Source organism: Theobroma umbraticum, unplaced genomic scaffold, assembly GCF_002168275.2.
Source record: "Theobroma umbraticum cultivar Fairchild unplaced genomic scaffold, ASM216827v3 scaffold_12.1, whole genome shotgun sequence".
Classification (NCBI taxonomy): Eukaryota; Viridiplantae; Streptophyta; class Magnoliopsida; order Malvales; family Malvaceae; genus Theobroma; species Theobroma umbraticum.
Window position 1 is genome coordinate 3,299,665 of NW_018397269.1, and position 18,622 is coordinate 3,318,286.

The window sequence follows — 18,622 nt, forward strand, 5'->3', positions numbered from 1 at the left end:
TAAAATTAAAAAATTTTAATAAGCATAATTAATATTCATTTTATTTTTACTTTCAAAAAAAATTTATTTTGTTTTAATAATTTTATTATATAAAGTATGCGCTTATCAATAATTTCTTTCAATATATTACATTTTTTCAATTTTAATTTTATTTCACTATTACAGTCATCGTAATTAGCAAAATGTGATTATAATAATATTAGCATATATTAAGATATAAAAAATTAAATGTTTTCAAAAATTAAAAATTATTTAAATAAAAAATTTTATTTAGTAAGACATGGAAAAATATTTTTAAAATATTGATATTTTTAAATAATTATTTTTAATTTATTATTATTACTAGTATTTATAATGTTTTCAAATTTAAAATTATTTTTTACTATTTTTATTTTTATTTATAATATTATGTAATTTAAAATTATTTTTTATAAAAGAATGGACACCCACTTAAAGTGGGGATGCCATTCTAGTAACATAGAATTTTAGCTTAACATCAATACCTCTATAATAAAAGCAAACTCATACGACTTTCTACTTTGTTGACATGTGGGCCTTTTATGTTTTTATCGTGCCCGTCTCTTTGTGGGGGTTATGTTGCTTCATGTTGATAAAATGGTGCTAATGTGAAAAGCGTAACTTTCATCAATCTATGGGACAGTTAACTAGAACCGAATTTCATAGGTAAAAAGTCTAGGTAATTTTGGGTATTAACTTTTTTTTTGTTTTTTTGAAACATTATAGAACATATATTAAGGTCTAAACTTTTGAACTATAGTCAAATTAAATCAAAAAAGATGTAGGTACATTGGAAGGGCAGAGAAAGAATTGTACTAGCATTAAACTTAAAGGAACATCACTAGAGGATATTGCTACTACAACATTGATTACAAAAGCATCAACATTAACTATAAGTTGGAATTGTATAAACTTCTGAATATTAGCATAGACAAAATGACCCTAGCAAACAACCTATGTTAAGGATACAAAGGTGAGCCTCAATTGTTGGTCCCTAGGTGCACTAAAGGGGAAGTGAATAATACTTTCTAAATATTGATAAACTTAACTTCTAATTAAGAGCTTGTCAAAGGTAAATGATAAAAATTTAAGAACTAGATGGAATAATGATTTAAAGGAAAATGAAATTAAGAAATAAAAAACGATAGACAATGTGCAAAGATTTATAATAGTTCAGTATCTTTGACCTACATCCACTGCCTTGATCTTCCGATCAAAGATTTTCAAATCAATGCACTAGAATCATTGCATTTCTTAAACATCCACCAAGCTTTTATAATGGTTTTTCACAATCTTAGCCATAACTTTCAATAATAGTTTTTCACAAGATCAATCAAAACCCAAAATCTAACTTTTCTAAAGCTGAATTAGAACTTGCAGCAACAACCAACCTAACCTAAGCTTGAATAATCCCCGTGTCTCGCACATTTTAAATAATCTAGGAATACATATATGAAGATGTACCTATAATCACTAACCTGATTTGAATAGTACAAGATAAGGTGCTAAACTCTATTACGAAGATTGGAGTGAAACACATGAAGAATTGAAAGGATTTTGCTATTTTTGGTCTCTTTTTGTTCTTGGAAGCATTTCATTTTCTTCTTAACGATTAGAGATGCCTTTTTATACTTGAAAAATCAACTCTGATGGATGTTGACAACTTCAGATCGTTGGAAATAGTTTAAAATCTTTTCTAGCCATTAGTTTGTCTTCATATATTTAAATTCAAATTTTCTAACAATAAGCTTTTCGCTAGCTAACTATATTTCTTAGTCGATTAAGTCTCCTCTATCTTACAGTCTGCTTGACTTTGTTAATTGGTTAAGTAAGACTTTAACCAATTATGAGCTTACTGTCTTTGGAATAGTCAACTTCACTTTTAGATTTTAGCTGACTAACTCCCTTGGTTATTTGACTAAAAGGCTGCTCTTTGTAAGTCATTTTGTGACCTCTTATTTTGATGAGTTTTGATATTTATTTCCAAATGGTTATTCTATTAAGTGACATACACTTTTATCCTCCACACTCAAGTAGTATAGTTAGGCATTAATAAATGAAAATGTTTTGTTATCATCAAAAAATTATGGAGTCAACATCAATAACTAGAAATTTGATACAAGCCTTCCTTAATTTCAATAGTAGGATAGAGGAAGATAGGCAACAATAATATCCACATTAAAGCATGCAATCTCTATACTAACCTTCACGATAGAAGAAAAATTATCATTTGAAATAATGATATCTGAACTTTTTTTTGCAACTTTGGTACCTTGAATGCCCATAGACAAACTTATATCGAAAAACAAGTGAAAATGCAATCAACATTGAATGGAAAAGAAAAAACAAACACGTAAAATAGGTAGATAAGCAAAGGAAGGGATGGAAGACAAGATGTAGTCACCATGCAGAATCAGAGGTAGAGTAAGGGTTTATTACATATACAAACAAAGTTGTTTGAATGTGAAAGAATTGATCCATGATAGCTCACACGGCTAGTACTAAGCACTATAACTATTTTCCACATTTGATGACTTATCACTTACATTCACACAACTTTTATATTATAATATTGTTGTAGGTCCAAAATTAGAGTGGAAAAGGCATACCAATTTGGAAGTTGTAAACAAGTATGAAAGTGCAAAATGCAAGCATATTAAAGATATGAATATATACTATGCCAATGCTTAGCAGATAAGGTAAATAATATAAGATACATTATAAAGCACCATCAAACTAAAAAAAAAATTTTCTAACTGAGTTAATTTAGAAAAAAGATTTAGAGATAACGAACCTCATGAAGTGTAGGAGCATTATTCGTACCATCTCCAATCACAGCCACAACATCCCCTCCCTTACTTAAAGCTTGAACAAGCAAAAAGCTTGTCATTTGGAGAAGATCTCCCCATTACCTACACATTGCTTCAAAATAGCTATTTTTTCATGTTTGAATCAACAAAACATGTAATTGGCATTTAAGAAAAAGTATCAGAAACTAAAGGCATATACTCAAAAAATTATAACTAACAGATATCGTTATTTTCTTGGCCACTTGTTCTTTTTCTTTTCCAAGATGGCATGAAACACCCTTCTTTAAATGACGGTAAGCTCAGTAGCATCTTCAACACAACTAAGTATCCCACATTACAAAGCTATTGTTTTTACTATTTGGATATTTTCTCCAATGACCATGCATACCTAAAGATTCATAATTTTATGGTTCCCATTAGTGATTTTAAGGTAGTTTAATTATAATATATGAAAATTGATATTTTTTCACAAATCATTATCATTCCAAAATATCAAGTATTTGTTTGAAATTATAGTAATTAAAAAAAGATGAAAAATTTGACCATTCAACACAAGAAACTCTATAAAGTAGCTTGGTTAGGCAACTAGGATAGGATAAATTTTGAAGCTAATCTTATGAAGCCATTAAATTACCTTAACACCAGCATCCATGCATATTTTCACAATATCTTTTACACTTGGACGATAAAGATCCTATAAGTGAGAATTATATTAGCTTAAAAATAGTAACAATTTCATTGTGGAGAAATCTAGTTCACAATGAAGTTGAACTATTCATGATTAATTAAAATAATTGAAGAAAACTGGGAAAAGACCTCAAGGGACTGCTTTTGCTCAATTGCAAATTCAATTCAAAAAATATGGAAAGCTTCTAAACTCAATATCTACATAGGCAAAACACAAGAAGTCTAGAATTTTGGCACTAAAAATTATATTCGGATTCGAACAATGCATCCAAACTAATAACTATAAAGAAATAGAAAACCATAGTTCAACTTTATAAAAAAAAAAACTTTTCTTCTTTTATGCATATAAAGAGACCACTTTTTTTCAATAAATAATTATAATTTAATACAACAGCACACCATTTATTTTTTGGCATATTTCTCATCAAATTTGAGGGTCTTTGTGAAGGAAATGTAAGATTTCTTTTCTTACCATAATAAAACCATTGATGGCTCACTAAATTCTTTGCACTCACCAAAATCTCAACAATGGTTTTCTTTTTTATTATTAAAAGTTAGTGGCAAGAACATATTCAATGATTAGAAGATAAAAGAAGCAATCAATCATTGTGCGGCATAAAGTACACATAATAAAATGAGCGTTAATGGCACTCTTAAATTCTAACATGCACATAAATAATGGCATTATAATGTTATAAAATGGGGGGAAAATAGGGAAAAATGCCATGGTATGAAGGTTAAATACACCATTTTCAATTTTTTTTTGTTTTTTTTTCTTTGTTAGAATTAATTTACCTAAATAAACTTCAAACAATGACTTTGTTTCTAATGACAGATCGACAAGCTTGCATATCGGTGCATGAAAGACTTTGTTTAGTGATATATCTCATTAAAAAATTCACACTCAAAAAGGGAAAGAGGAGTTGTTTCAATCTTTGACACAAGGTTTATGTTGCCATTTAGTGATGCTTTGCATAAATTCATTTCTAGATATCAAACATAAAGTCCCTAGTGAAAGTTAGATAGGCTATTAATAGAAAATAATCAATTGTGTACAAACACCATTGGTAAAATACCAATAATGGATATTCATACTATAACTAAAAAAGATGTGTACATTTATACCAATTATAACAAGTGTAGATAGTTGATTTTGGTTACTACCTATTCTCTTTAAGAGTTGTTTTACAATGTAATGCTATACATAGAATAATAAGAATAACTAAAATAAGTGAACCATTGTTTTATGTAGAAGAATTAGAATAAGTGAAGCACTACTTCATGCGGAACAATTAAAACAAGTGTAGCACTATTTCACATGAAACAACTAATACAAGTAGAGTAACTACTTCGTATGGAATAGCCACTTCACATAAATGGTAGTGACAGGATTCATGAGTTACTTTCATCTTGGGATATTCTAAAGAGTTTGGTTTAATGGCTCAAATATGGAAGTAGTTAAAAGGTATTCCTCTTAACTTTTTCCTAAAATACAAGTGTTTCCTCCTTTTGTCTTGTTCTCTTATACTTGTTCACATACACTTATTCTCTTGTGCCTATTCACATACACCTTTTTTTTTCCTTAACTTGTTCTCGTATCGCTTTTCATATATACCTATTCTTTATTACCTTCTATTCGAGAATAAGTCTTATTACACCTAATTACTTTAATGGTCACAAAATGAATTTCTAACTATTACTCATTATATGCAATAAACTCATTATTTTAATATCCATATAATGGGTTACAGTAATGATTAGTCATATTGAAGCTCTTCATAGTAATGTCATTCATTACACGCATTAAAGCCTTTCTTTGAGTAATCGCTACTTCTAGCACTATATATAAAGCCCTCACAATTCATTTGAGTCACTTTCTCTTTTGGGGGGCAAAGCTTAAACATTCTCACCCAAAGCTTTTCTCTCTAGCCCTATTCTACTTAGTGCTCTTCACCTTCATTCTACCATTCGCCTATTCTCTATTTATTCTCACTCTTACTCTACTACTCTTGCAATACGGTTATTCTACTACTTTCTTATTCTTTACTTCTCAATTATTATTCTACTATTCAAATATTCTTTTCTACTTACCACAACATTCAGTACTTCATGAATTGCTCCAATCTTCCTCTCTGTGGTTTTTGGTACATACTTTTTTACTTGTTTGCTACGCTTCTTCTCCTGTTCACATAAAACCCCTTTACAGCAAGCAAGATGAGGTTACTCCTGTTCACATAAAACCCCTTTACAGCAAGCAAAACGAGGTTATTTTCAAGTAAGACCATCAATTAAAGCTCTTTTCATCAGTAGGAATTTCTTCTTTTCCACACAATCTATATGCAAGGGCAACACAATGTAGGCTATTTGTAACGATTTCATTAATAGCAGCCTTTCAAAATCTTGCAAAAAAGTGAAAATTAATAAAATTGGTATATGTTGTGGGGAGATCCAATCGGATCAGGCATTCCATGGCTAGATCCGATCATGGGGTGACTGGTCGGTGTAAGGGAACGTCGTCAACTAATTTGAGAGAATGGAAAAGAGTGGAGAAAAAAGAAAGGTATTTTAGACATTTCTCGTTTATGTGTTAATATCGTTTACATGTTTAGGGCTAGTTGTTTATTTTGAATACTAATAGACTTGTGTGCAATTATGGCAAAAAAGTTAGGGGTAAGTGTATTTTACCATTTTATTTACGTAATTTTTTGTTTTTGAATGAAGTAAATTTATGAATTACTTTTAAAAAGGGATAAGCATAAAAAATGAAACAATTAATTGATTTAAGTTAATAATGACTTACCAAAATTATTTTCACAAGGTGGATTAATTATAAATAATTATAAAGGCATAATATAAAAAAGTAGTAATTAAAATTAAAGATAATTTGCAAAATTTCAACATTTAAATTAAGAAAATTTCAAAAACTGTAATTAATATTCATGTTATTTTGACTTTCAATAAAATATTCATTTTTATTTTAATAATTTTAATATATAAATTATGTAGCTTACGAATAATTACTTTAAATATATTACATTTTCTAAATTTAATTTTTTTTGTTATTAGAATCATCATAATTAACAAAATAGGATTATATTAATATTAGCATGTATTAAGATACAAAAAATAAAATATTTTCCAAAATAAAAAATTATGTAAATAAAAAATTTTGCTTAGTAAGGCATGGGAAAATATTTTAAAAATACTAGTTATGCATAAGGACGGCAATGGGTACCCTTTAAAAAATAGAAGATCCGAATTTGATTAAAATTTATTATTTCATTTGTTTATCTGAACTCGATTCAAAATCAATACTTAATATTCGAACTTGATTCCTTCCAAAAATCTTGAACTGGAAATGAAAAAAAAAAATGTATATTATAATGAAAATTAAATTAAATTTAATAATTAATTTTAAAAATAAATTAAAGTTTAAAATCATATTTTAGATGAATTTTGGCAAGTATAAACTAAATTATAAATAATTTATAAACAAAAATAATGTAAAATGAAAATTTAATAATTAAAAATCATTATATATAATTGAGTTTGGGAAATGAGTTTTTTAAAACCACTATTCGAACCTACTTGAACATAAAATAAGTGGTAATTTTACTATCCAAATTCTACTTAAACTTAATTATAAGGTATCCAAATCCCACTCAATCAAGTTGAGTAATATAAGGCATTCAGTTATGAATTACTCATTCCCATTGTTAGTCTTATGCACATCTGGAATGGAATAATGAATAGTTTTATTATTTAAGTAAAGGTTAAAAGAAAAAATATAAAAAACTAAAATTACTATAAACATGAAAAGAAAAAATAGAAATAATTGTATGTAAAGTTATTTTTTTTTAATAAAAAATGTAAGCATAACAATTTAAAATCAATTTAGTTTGCTATCACAACATTTATCTGAACTTCTTGCAACACACAACAGACAAAGATAATAAATACAAAATAAAAAAATGTAAGTGATAGACAAAACAAATTTGGAGCCAAAAACACCAATTTTTACATCAAATACGTCAAATTACAACATATTTTTTGGACCAACTTATCAAAAATTCAATCTATGCCGTCGATTTCCTCTCTTGATTATTTTTCTTTTATTTGATTCTCTCTCATGTTGAATATTTAATCTTTGCTTGCCAAAAGAGAGCCCATTAATTTTAAACACAAAATAAAAAATTTTAATCATTGCAACGAAATTTTTTTACTAAAAAGTCAAATCTTCAATCTTGATTCAAAACCAAACAAGATTCTTCATTTTCCAATTCAATTGCTAATCTTTTTTTTTTGCCTTAATCTTTTTGTTAATATCGGTTACTATAGAATCAAGGTGTTTTAGATTAAAATTTGCAATGTTTTGTCCATTGGTAGCCATGTTAGCATAAATTTGTTGTCAATCTAATTAATACTATGTTAACACATAGTCAATGTCATATCATTAAGAAAATACCATGCCATCTCAATTAAGGTTATGTCTGTTGGATCAAAACGTCAAATTAGTTGTTAGGGTTTAGAGTAAAATTAACAAATTAGAAAAATACAAAATTCAATTTATTGTATAAAGACTAGATTCACTTTTTTATAAAGTATAGAGATTAATTGCATTATTTGACATGGAGCTTTTAGATAGCAAGTAGCAAAAGAAGCAGAAGAAGATAAAAAAAACAAAAAAAAGAAGAAATTATGAGAAATAATCCTTCTCATAAGCCTAATTCAAAAATATCCCTCAATACAATTTTAATTGTTTTTACCTAAATTTTGATATGACTTAACAATAATACCCTTTAAACAATTTTAGACAAATTAAATGGTCTCGGTTTTCTCAATCTCCCTATCTAGATAAAAAGTTTAAATGTAAATCCTTGTTTCTCTCTTTTGGCGAATACTGTCTATCAACTAGTCAGCTCTCTCTCGCAATCCCAAAAAGTAAAGCTGACAATAAAGGTATGTGTTTTGGGTTTTTAGGTTTATTGGTTCATATTTATAAAATAGAGACCCAAAGTTAAGGAGTTGAAATTGATTAGGTATATCTGTAAATTATAACACTATGTAGCTTTGGCAACTTAAACCTGACTGTGAGTAGCCAAATCAATTAGTTATTAGGCATTGAGAGATTGGTTTTTAGGCATTACTTGACTTAGGCATTAAGAGGTTGGCTTTTAAGCATTGCATGACTTAATCATTGTGTTTTTCGAACTTAGGCATTGTGTCTTTGGGATGTAGGCATTGTGTGACTGGTTTTAGGTATTTTGTGACTGGTTTTTAGGCATTACATGACTAATTTCAGGCATTGTGTGACTAGATTGTAGGCATTGTGTGACTTAATCATTACGTGCCTAGTTTTTAAGGTGACTTAGGTATTGCGTGACTGCTTTTTAGATGTTATGTGTCTGGTTTTAGTTATTGCATGTCTAGTTTCTAGGCATTGTGTGACTTTGGTATTGCATGATTGATTTTTTATGCATTGTGTAATTGGATTTTAGGCATTGCGTGACATGTTTTTGATAAATTGATTGATTGTGATACTTATTTTCTGTTAAATTTCAACGACATGCCAAATGTAAAGCTTATGATTGCATACGATGGTTATTGGGTCGATGACACTTACAAGCTTATGAAGGGTGTTGAGAGTGATTTGTTGTTTTCGAGCCTGATGAAGCTAGTTGAAGATGTTGTTAGGGTAAACTCACAGAATCAAGAAATAGAGCTACATGCATTACTGAGTCATGCTACACTAGTTATTTGAGACGATGAAGATTTAGCAAGTATTTTACTAGATGAGAGGGTAATTGTAGTGTTTATGACTATTAAGGAATGACATACAAATGTTATGCCACATGAACAAGTTATCCAACATAATAATCACCTAAATTAGATTTACACTACTTCAAACATATCACGCCACACAGTCCCTAACTAACAACAATGACAATCATCATCGATATATGCACATGAGTTTGAGTAGCCTGTTACGCACATGAGGTGTTTGCAAATGATGTTTGCACAATTCAAATTAGAATGTGCATCAAACCAAATACTTCATTCTTGCCAACAAATGCAATCGTTGCCTACGACTACAATGGGTCCATTGTTATTCTTCAATGACACTATGACAACTACGAGTGATGACAATGCATTTAATTAGATGCACGATGATTGTGTAGAATATGACACTTCTGATTGGAATGATGATGATTATGTTGGCGGGCATAATGACAATACAGAACATGCCACAATTGTTGTCTTAGAAGATGGTGAGTGCGATGACCCTATTTACAACAACCTCATCTCTGATGACAATGGATTCGTTCTCATGATAATAGTGATCAAGAGAAGGTAAAAGTGGGGGGATCTCATCAATGGATCATTTTGGGTGTAGATATGATCTCCTTTCAAATAGTTGCCATCGAGGAGTCAAGATCAAGCGATGATTGCTTATATCAAGGAAAAGTGTTTCCCTTCAAGATTGAATTAAAATGAGCTTTAAACATGTTGGCACTAAAAGAGCATTTCAAGATTAGAGTTAAAAAGTCCTGTCACGCTCATTTTGAGGTTATTTGTAAGGACAAGGCATACAAGTTCGCTGTGCGAGCAATAAAGTTTCTTTATGGAAATTATTGTCAAGTTTGCATGTTCCATAAGGTACACATGTGTACCATTGATGGTTTGCAAGGTGGGTACTGAACAGTGAGCGTGGAGTTAATTGGTGAACTTATGTCCCTCAAGGTGTAAGGAAATAATGTAACACCATTAAGACCTAAAGACATAATGGAAGGGATGAATCGCAAGTAGAGATTACTATTCTTGTATGGTAAACCCTGGTAAGCAAAGAAGTATGCAAAGATTCTTGTTTTCGATTCCTAGAGAAGTCATTACAACTTCGACCCTCGTATTTCAATATATTGGAACATGAAAAATCCTAAAACAATTACAATTATGGCTATCAATCAAGCATAACAATGCAAATATTGCTTCGGGCTGCACAGACCTTTTATCTAGGGGTTCAGGGTTGTAATATGACCTATAGTTGTTATTGATGCCACATATCTGAAAGGCAAAATCAGGGATATTCTATTTATTGTTATTTGCAAAGACATGAATAAGCAAATATATCCGGTTGCATTTGGCATTGGCCACTTTGAGGACATAGAGTCATGGTCGTGGTTTCTTACCCAATTGTATCATGCAATTGATTGTCCTAAAAATACAATGTTCATTTTTTATCAACATCTTGGCATTAAGAATGCAATGGGAAAAGTGTACCATGACACACACCACAGTTTTTGTGTTGGTCTTAAAGAAAGTGCTAAAGCTGGTGAATAACACATTCAGAAAAACACAAAAATTCTTTCCAAGTTAAGAGCTAATTGAGGGAATTTGATAATGGAAGTTTAAAGCTTGTTGAAAGAGTGATTTAAAAGTTAAGAATGAAAGGAAAATAAAAGATAGTAGATAAAGCACAATGATTTTTAGTGGTTCGGTCTTCTTGACCTTCATTTACTACCTTAATCTCCCAATCAAGGATTTTCAAACCAATTTACTAAAATTAGTGAAATTCCCAAGCTTCCACTAAGCTTTTACAATGGCTTTACATAAGCTCAACCGTAACCTTGAAGAATAGTTTTTCCCGGAATCAACCAAAACCCAAAACTAACTTTTCTAACTCTAAGTTAGAACCCATAAAAACAACTACGCTGACCCAAGTTTAATCTACCCTTTAAAGTGCCTCGCACACTATAAGTAATTAAGAAATAAAGAAAAGATGAAGTATAATTGATCACCTAGTTGATCTAAGATGTACAAAGTTAAGCTCAACACTTTTACAAAGGATGGAAGTGAAATACAAATGTAAAGAGACTGTTTTTGGTCTTTTAAGCTCAAAATCACTTTAGATATCTTCTCTATATCATATTTGACTATTGGAGAGGCTTTAAATACTTGAAAAATCACTTCTGAGTATTGAAAACAGAAACTAGCTATTTTTAACCATTATTTTGTCCTTTTGTGATTAATTCAAATGTGCAAATAGTGTTTCATTAATTGGTTAAATGCAAGCTTTAATCGATTAAGTCTTTTCTGACTTGCACTATACTTCTCTGTGTTAACCTATTAGCGATAGTTTTAACTAATTAATAACTTTCTGTTTTCAAGTACCTTCAAGCACTATTTTTAGCTAGCCTCCTTTCAATAGATTAATACTTCTTTCAATTGATTGAAGCTTCTCTCCATTCATCCTTAATTGATTAAAATGGGCTCCAACCAATTAAAAGTTATTCAACTTTAAATCTCTTAGTTTGATTCCTTTGATGGTCATCAATATTTGAATTTGAAATTTGGTTTTTCTTGATACTTTAACTTTGACCTTTAACCAATTAACTCATTTCCTTTAATCAATTAAAAGGTTTTTGTTCTACACCAGCACCAGCTAATTAAACCTTATGTTAACTAGTTAAGACTTTTCTGTTTGTCTTTAGTGTAACATCCAGAATTGCTTTAATTTATTAAGGATTTGTATTAATCGATTATGACTAATCTGTCTTCATTAAAGCTCTTTCTTGTTTGCTTGTTTAACAAATTAACCCATCTTGTAACTGAACAAGTATCTTGACTTGCTTTCAAATACCAAATATATTAATGAATTTAAGATTTATCCTGCATACTTAAATAATATAATTAGACACCAATGATAAGGAATGTTTTGTTATCATCAAAACACATGGACTTAATATTCTTTCTCTCTTATTTTTGATGATGACAAAATGCTCCTACATTAAGAGTGCAACTCCTACATTAAGAGTGAAATGTCTATGTTTAATATGAATGCTTTAAATCTTTATGTATAAAGAGTTGCTCTCCCTTAGTTAATGCATCTAATTTTTTTTTGAAGATTTATAATAAAGTATTTATAATATCCACTGTAACTAAACAAGATATACAATATCCACTGTAGTTAAGCAAGATATATTGAATATCCATAAAACTAGCACATAATAATCAACAAAACCATAACTAAGCATCACACACATATATTAAACATGAAGACCTATTAAACTCTATTTAAGTTAGTCTTTCTTTTCTCTTTTTTTGTCATCATTAAAAAAGATACTCAAAACTTCCCCTTAATGAGTGCATCTAGATTTTCCTTTAATCTGTGAATTAGATTTTAATAAATGGGAATCATAAGCACTCATACACCTAAGTCATTCAAGCTTATAGATGTAGTTCAATAACTTCAAGACTCAAGCTTGTAACTATGTATGCATTAAATCACTTTAGAACTTGTCAAGAATCACTCAAATAATGTTCAAGCAAATTTGATCATTTTATCATAATTAAAACTATAATAATTTTTAAGATAATACATTGCAATTACCACTTAGGAAAAAAACGTAAAAAACAAGTTCAAGTACAAAGACGTTGAAACAATTTTCACCATTGCAGCCAACTACTACAGGGGAGTTGATTTCAACAAGCATATGAATCAATTAAACCAAATTTGTAAGAATGTTTAGGACCACTTATAAAATTATGCCTTGAGAGATGGGCACCTGCATGGTCACTTGTAAAACGCTACAAATTCAGGAGATCGAGCATTAAAAAATGTATTAACTTGTGTCTGAGGCAGGCAAGATGAATGCTAATCACTGTCTTAATCGAGTGCATTAGAGGAATTTTTGAGCATTGGTTCCATGAATGACACAAAAAGTTCCTCGATTTGACCACGCCCTTTAACCCTTAGGCTCCCGATTTGTTGAACACAAGGTTCAATGAACCATGTCACTTTTCTACACAAGCAATTGATCGATGGAGTTTCAAGTTATAGGCAAGAGTAAGGATAAAGTAGCAAACCTGTCCACCAAGATGTGTTTATGTGGAGAGTTCCAAACTAATCTACTCCCCTACAACCATGCCATGGCAACAATAAGGTATGAATATCCATGTTTCTTCTTTACTTTGTAATGAATTGAACTTTTACATGGCTCCTCAACTGTGAGTTCATTATCTTCGCAATAAGTGCAAACATGCAACCATTGAATTTTGCTTGAACTACTACAAGACTTGCTCCTAAATGAAAGGTCATGTTGTTCTTATATGCCCTGCTTGTCATCCTACTGACTAAGAAATACCCTTCAATGTGTAACAAATTGTCATTTTGCCACCATTTTGGTGAGGTCAAGTGGGAAAACCAGGAGGAAAAATATTTCATCAATTGACGAAGGTAGTAGACGATGGAGATGTTCACAATGTAAGAGTTACGGTCGTAATAGACAAAATTGCCTAACATCGTTTGCAATTCTATCGACAAATTCGACACCATTTTCTAGTCCTTAATGACAACGATAATTAAAAGCTTGTTCAACTTATAGACAACGCGGGCACACACGAAATGGTTGTCCAATGCGAATGACAAACTCTGAGAACATATGGGGTCTCGTGGATGAAGATAGTAGCTCCTCAAAATGAAGTGTATCCTATATACCATGATTTTGTATGTTGATTAATTAATGGAGTCAAAATACCCTTGTTATGATACTTTGATAATTGTATATGAACATGATTGTTATCTTAGTATGTATGGTCCATTGCCTTTGATAGATTAAATGTGTAACATCATTGTTAATTACTTTCTATGAATTGAGTGCTTATTTCATGTTTTTAATCTTTATGTTCATAAATGTTACGAAGTAGGAAACAACTAAATGATTTTGGCATGTCCATGCATAATGTTCCATGCAAAATGTTCCTATCCAGTAAAGTAGTTGAATTCCAATGACTAACATGATTGTCTCAGCACAGTAAAACATCTGCCTTCTCTATGCTCTTCAGACTTCACATTTGTCGCAAAAATTATAATACACCTATTGTCTTCTTGATCTATTGAATGTGTGTGAATGTGAAAGGGATAGAAGTGAATAACAGATAGAAGCAAAATAGTAACAAAGGAAATATATGTAGCTGATCATCAAGGTCAACATTAAAGAATGCAACAAAATCCAACAATATCCATCAATTGAACATTAAACAAGAAAAATGGCAACAATATTCATGATTGAAACAATAACTAGTCAAGATCTCAACAATATCTGAGAACATAAAGTAAATATCTACAAAACAAATTGAACAAACATCTGAATTAAATATGAAAAACAAGCTAAGAATATCCAACGAAGCAATCCAAAATTGCGTTGAAGATATGTTTCCTATGACAGTTCACTGTGGCATTGGAGAGCAGGAACAAAAATCAACCTCTAAGTCTTATTAGGCAAAATCTCACGACTTTGCGCTTCAAAAACATATATGTGTAGTCAAGCATGAGTCCATGGTATCCATGTATGAGAGAAAATGAGTGAAGGCATGCTTAATGTCAAAGGCAGTAGACATAGGTGAGGCATTTGGTTGAGCAATGGATGGGCTAGCAAGATAAGCACTTAATTCCCCTTCATTCCCTTCATGGCCTTCAAGACCTTCATCATTAAAGAGCGGAAGATCTACGACACCCTTCCTCACCTAATTGCCATTCTTAAACTCAAAACCTAGCTTCTTAACTATGTGCTCATCAATAGGGTTGAATAAGACATGGGACGAGTGGATTACACTAAGTGTCAATAAAAGGGTAGTCAATTATCTCACTCACCAACATACCATAAAAGAGGTTTTTGATGCCCCCTTGGATAGTGTGAAACATGTCATCCATAATGAATATGGTGAGATCAATTCGATGATTGAATTTAATGTTGAATAGGAATCAAAGATCTTCTTTGATGCCCCCTTTGACTTATGGTGGAGTTTAAGGAAATATGAGGGATTTAGGATGAAAGATTTAGTGGAAAGGTTAAGATTATGGATTAGAAGGATTAATCGGACAACTTTGTTGTAAATCGCAACGAAAAGGTAAGAATCAGAAAGAGAAATAATTGAAAGTTTAGGAATTATGAACAAGAAATTTGAAAGGATTTTGGAACAGATTCAATGAAAGATTAGAGGTAAGAGGTTGAAAAAAGGGGAAGATCACTTTAATCGGATGAAAAATCAAGAAAGATGAGGTTAAGTTAAAAGGATTTAGGAGAGAAAAAAGTCACGGGTTTGAGAGAAATGAAGTAGGAGAAACGTTTAAAAAAAAGCATCTATTAATAGATGGCCACATATTTTGATAGATTGCATGCAAATACATAGCCTCGGGTGGTCATCTATCAATAGCTCCTCGTATCTATCAATTTTTGAGGATAATTTATTTTTTGTATCAAGTCCTCATTTATCGATAAATTGTGCCTTAGCTTTTTCTTGTTTGACCATCTATTGATAGATTCTATGGATCTATCGATAGATTCCATGGATTTATCGATAGATGTTTCTCACTTTGGTTTAAGGTAATTTCGTTTGGCTATTTATCGATAGATTCCACGAATCTATCGATAGTTTATGGGCTTTTTTGCTTTGTAAAGTTCTCGGGTGATCATCTATAGATAGTTGGTAGAATCTATTGATAAATGTTCATTTAAATTGCCTTACCATGCTTCCTACAAACTAGTCTCGCAATGCCTATCAACCAGTCATGTAATGCCTTATCAATTGGTCACGCAATGATTAAAAACCATTTACGTAATGCCTAAGTTACACAATGCTTATCAACCGGTCATGCAATGTCTTATCAACTAGTCATGTGATGCCTAAAAGATTGTCACGCAATGCCTAAGTCTTGAAATGCCTATCAACCAGTCTTACAATGCCTTATCAACTACTCACGCAATGCCTAAAGATTGTCATGTAATACCTAAGTCTCGCAATGCCTATCAATCAGTCACGTAATACTCTATTAACTAGTCATGCAATGCTCAAAAAATTATCACACAATGTCTAAGTCTCATAGTGCCTATCAACCAGTCACATAATGCCTTATCAACCAGTTAGAGAAGGTTTAGAAATGAGATAAAATTTGCATTGATCAGCTAAGGCCCTTTTTAAGTAATAAGAGCAATTCTATGTGGAAGTGATAGGTCTAAGACAGTGAATTGTTAATTAGATAAAAATTCCCTTAACTAGTTAAAGTAGTTTTGGTCCTTAGAAGCATCCCAAGTCAATAGTACTTTAATCCCACGTTCTGATCATTAAAAGCATCCCTGCACGTTAATTCCAAGTTCTGGTCATTAGAAGTATCCCAAGTCAATTGTATATCTATTAAGCTGTGATTAGAATAAAATTAATAAATTTTTATCATGTCAGGTGAAATAGATATAATTGAGACATGTAATAGAACAAAGAGTAATTTTTCATAATATAATTTAAAGTTTGTCAGACCATTACATGTCTCTTACCACCCAAAGTCTTTTCTTATTTTCAATAAATTTTATTAACTTCGATAGCTTAAGTTGTTGCAGTGGGGTTTTTGAATCAACACTTTAATGATTTATTAGGATAAATAATATTGCTTAAAGCTTTGAGATGTTGATGACATCTTCCAAACTTGAAACATTAATTGATAGCTCGAATTGATCCAAATTCAATGTTCCATCTCAAGCAAGAGAAATATGTAATATGTAAAAAAGAAAAAAACTTGTAGGCTTGTTCAATTAGTGTATACAATTTTAATATTTTATGTGAATAAGAAAATAATTAATAGCAATAATAAATAAAGTTACTTTACAAACTTAAGTCTGAATCAAAAATATAAACAAAGTTACAAACTTAAGTCTCAACACTATTAGCAAATATCTTTAATGCATATATTTCCTCAAGCCTTCACTAGTGTCATTCCTCAGGGTTTGGTCGTCTGTATTGATCAGCCACTCTATAGCAACAATTACCCAATCCTTACAAGTGTTCTTATCTTCTTATACTGGGGTTTCACTATTTAATTGCCAACTCATCTGCGTCCAAGGTCTTTTTTACAACGCATGTAGTCGAAGTACCTGGACTGATGGCATATAATGGGAAACAATGTGGTTAAGGGACACATATACTCTTTACTCAATCTGGTTGAAATTGCATCCAAATGACCATATGATGAGTCCCCTAGCATTATAACCCATTTCATCATATGCACTAGAACCTAGTGGCCATCAAAATGGCACGACACCAAAATCAAGTTTACCTCATGCCATGGCGTCCCCCACGGTGGACTCTGACCCCTCATATAATTAAATAGATGTTTAGGTAGAACCACCTTCGTCGGCTTGAATTTCTGATTAGAGCGTTGCGAGTCTATTTCACTACATGGCGAAAGCAAAATCAACTATCAATTAAGTTACGTTTAATAGTTAGATGCCATGAACTAAAACCCTTAACAAGTATTTTAATAATTAAAGCTCATTATAATATATTCATGTAGAAATATGAGTCAAGAATCCATATTTTCTACTTGTACAACAGGAAATGGTGGAGCCTTTGAAGAAAGTGTGTTTTGAGCATATTATAAGGCCTCAGGCAGAGTTGGGCTACGACTAAGATGTGGGGCCTTAATCAAAGTTGAGCTTTGAAGAGGACTTGTGTATAAGCTAGGAGGAGGTGAGCTTTGAGTCGAACCAATTGGCTCATTAATATTAGTTGGCTCATCAAGATTAACCCCGTGAGCATCGCCTTTTCATTACACGCACCATTCTATTGACCAATAGATAGACTTTTCACAGTGATAAAAATTAAACCCATTAAAACATCAAACAGATCCTAAATGCTATAAGTTAAGTAATGAAAAAAACCTAGAAGCTTATACCTCAAGATGGTCAAGCAGTCGACATATAATCTGGTCCTCCAACCCTTGCATCTCCCTTTGATCTCCATCTGCATTGACTACATTTGCATCTTTCACTAGATCTCCAGTTTCATTGATTGTATTTGTAACAACATCTCTTGCTGGATCTCCAACTACAGTGACTGAAGGTCCTTCTTTCATTGCGTCCTCATCTTTTTTTATCTCACGCTTCAAGGCTGTATGTGTTGTTCAATTTATTATCCACACAAGGATATGTATTGCAAAGATAATAGAATGATGAGTAGAGTGTCGATCCCACAAGGAATTGAATTAATCTTTACTTGCTAACTAATAAAAGTAACACACCTTAATCTTATTTAAACAATTAAATTTAAAATTATTAAAA

General features: G+C 31.0%; 1 pseudogene; it reads right to left on the minus strand.

Moving 5' to 3' along the window:
- Nucleotides 1-783: 783 nt before the first annotated feature.
- On the minus strand, nt 784-18,417 carry LOC149526578 (calcium-transporting ATPase 9, plasma membrane-type-like; annotated as a pseudogene).
- Between the last annotated feature and the right edge of the window lie 205 nt (nt 18,418-18,622).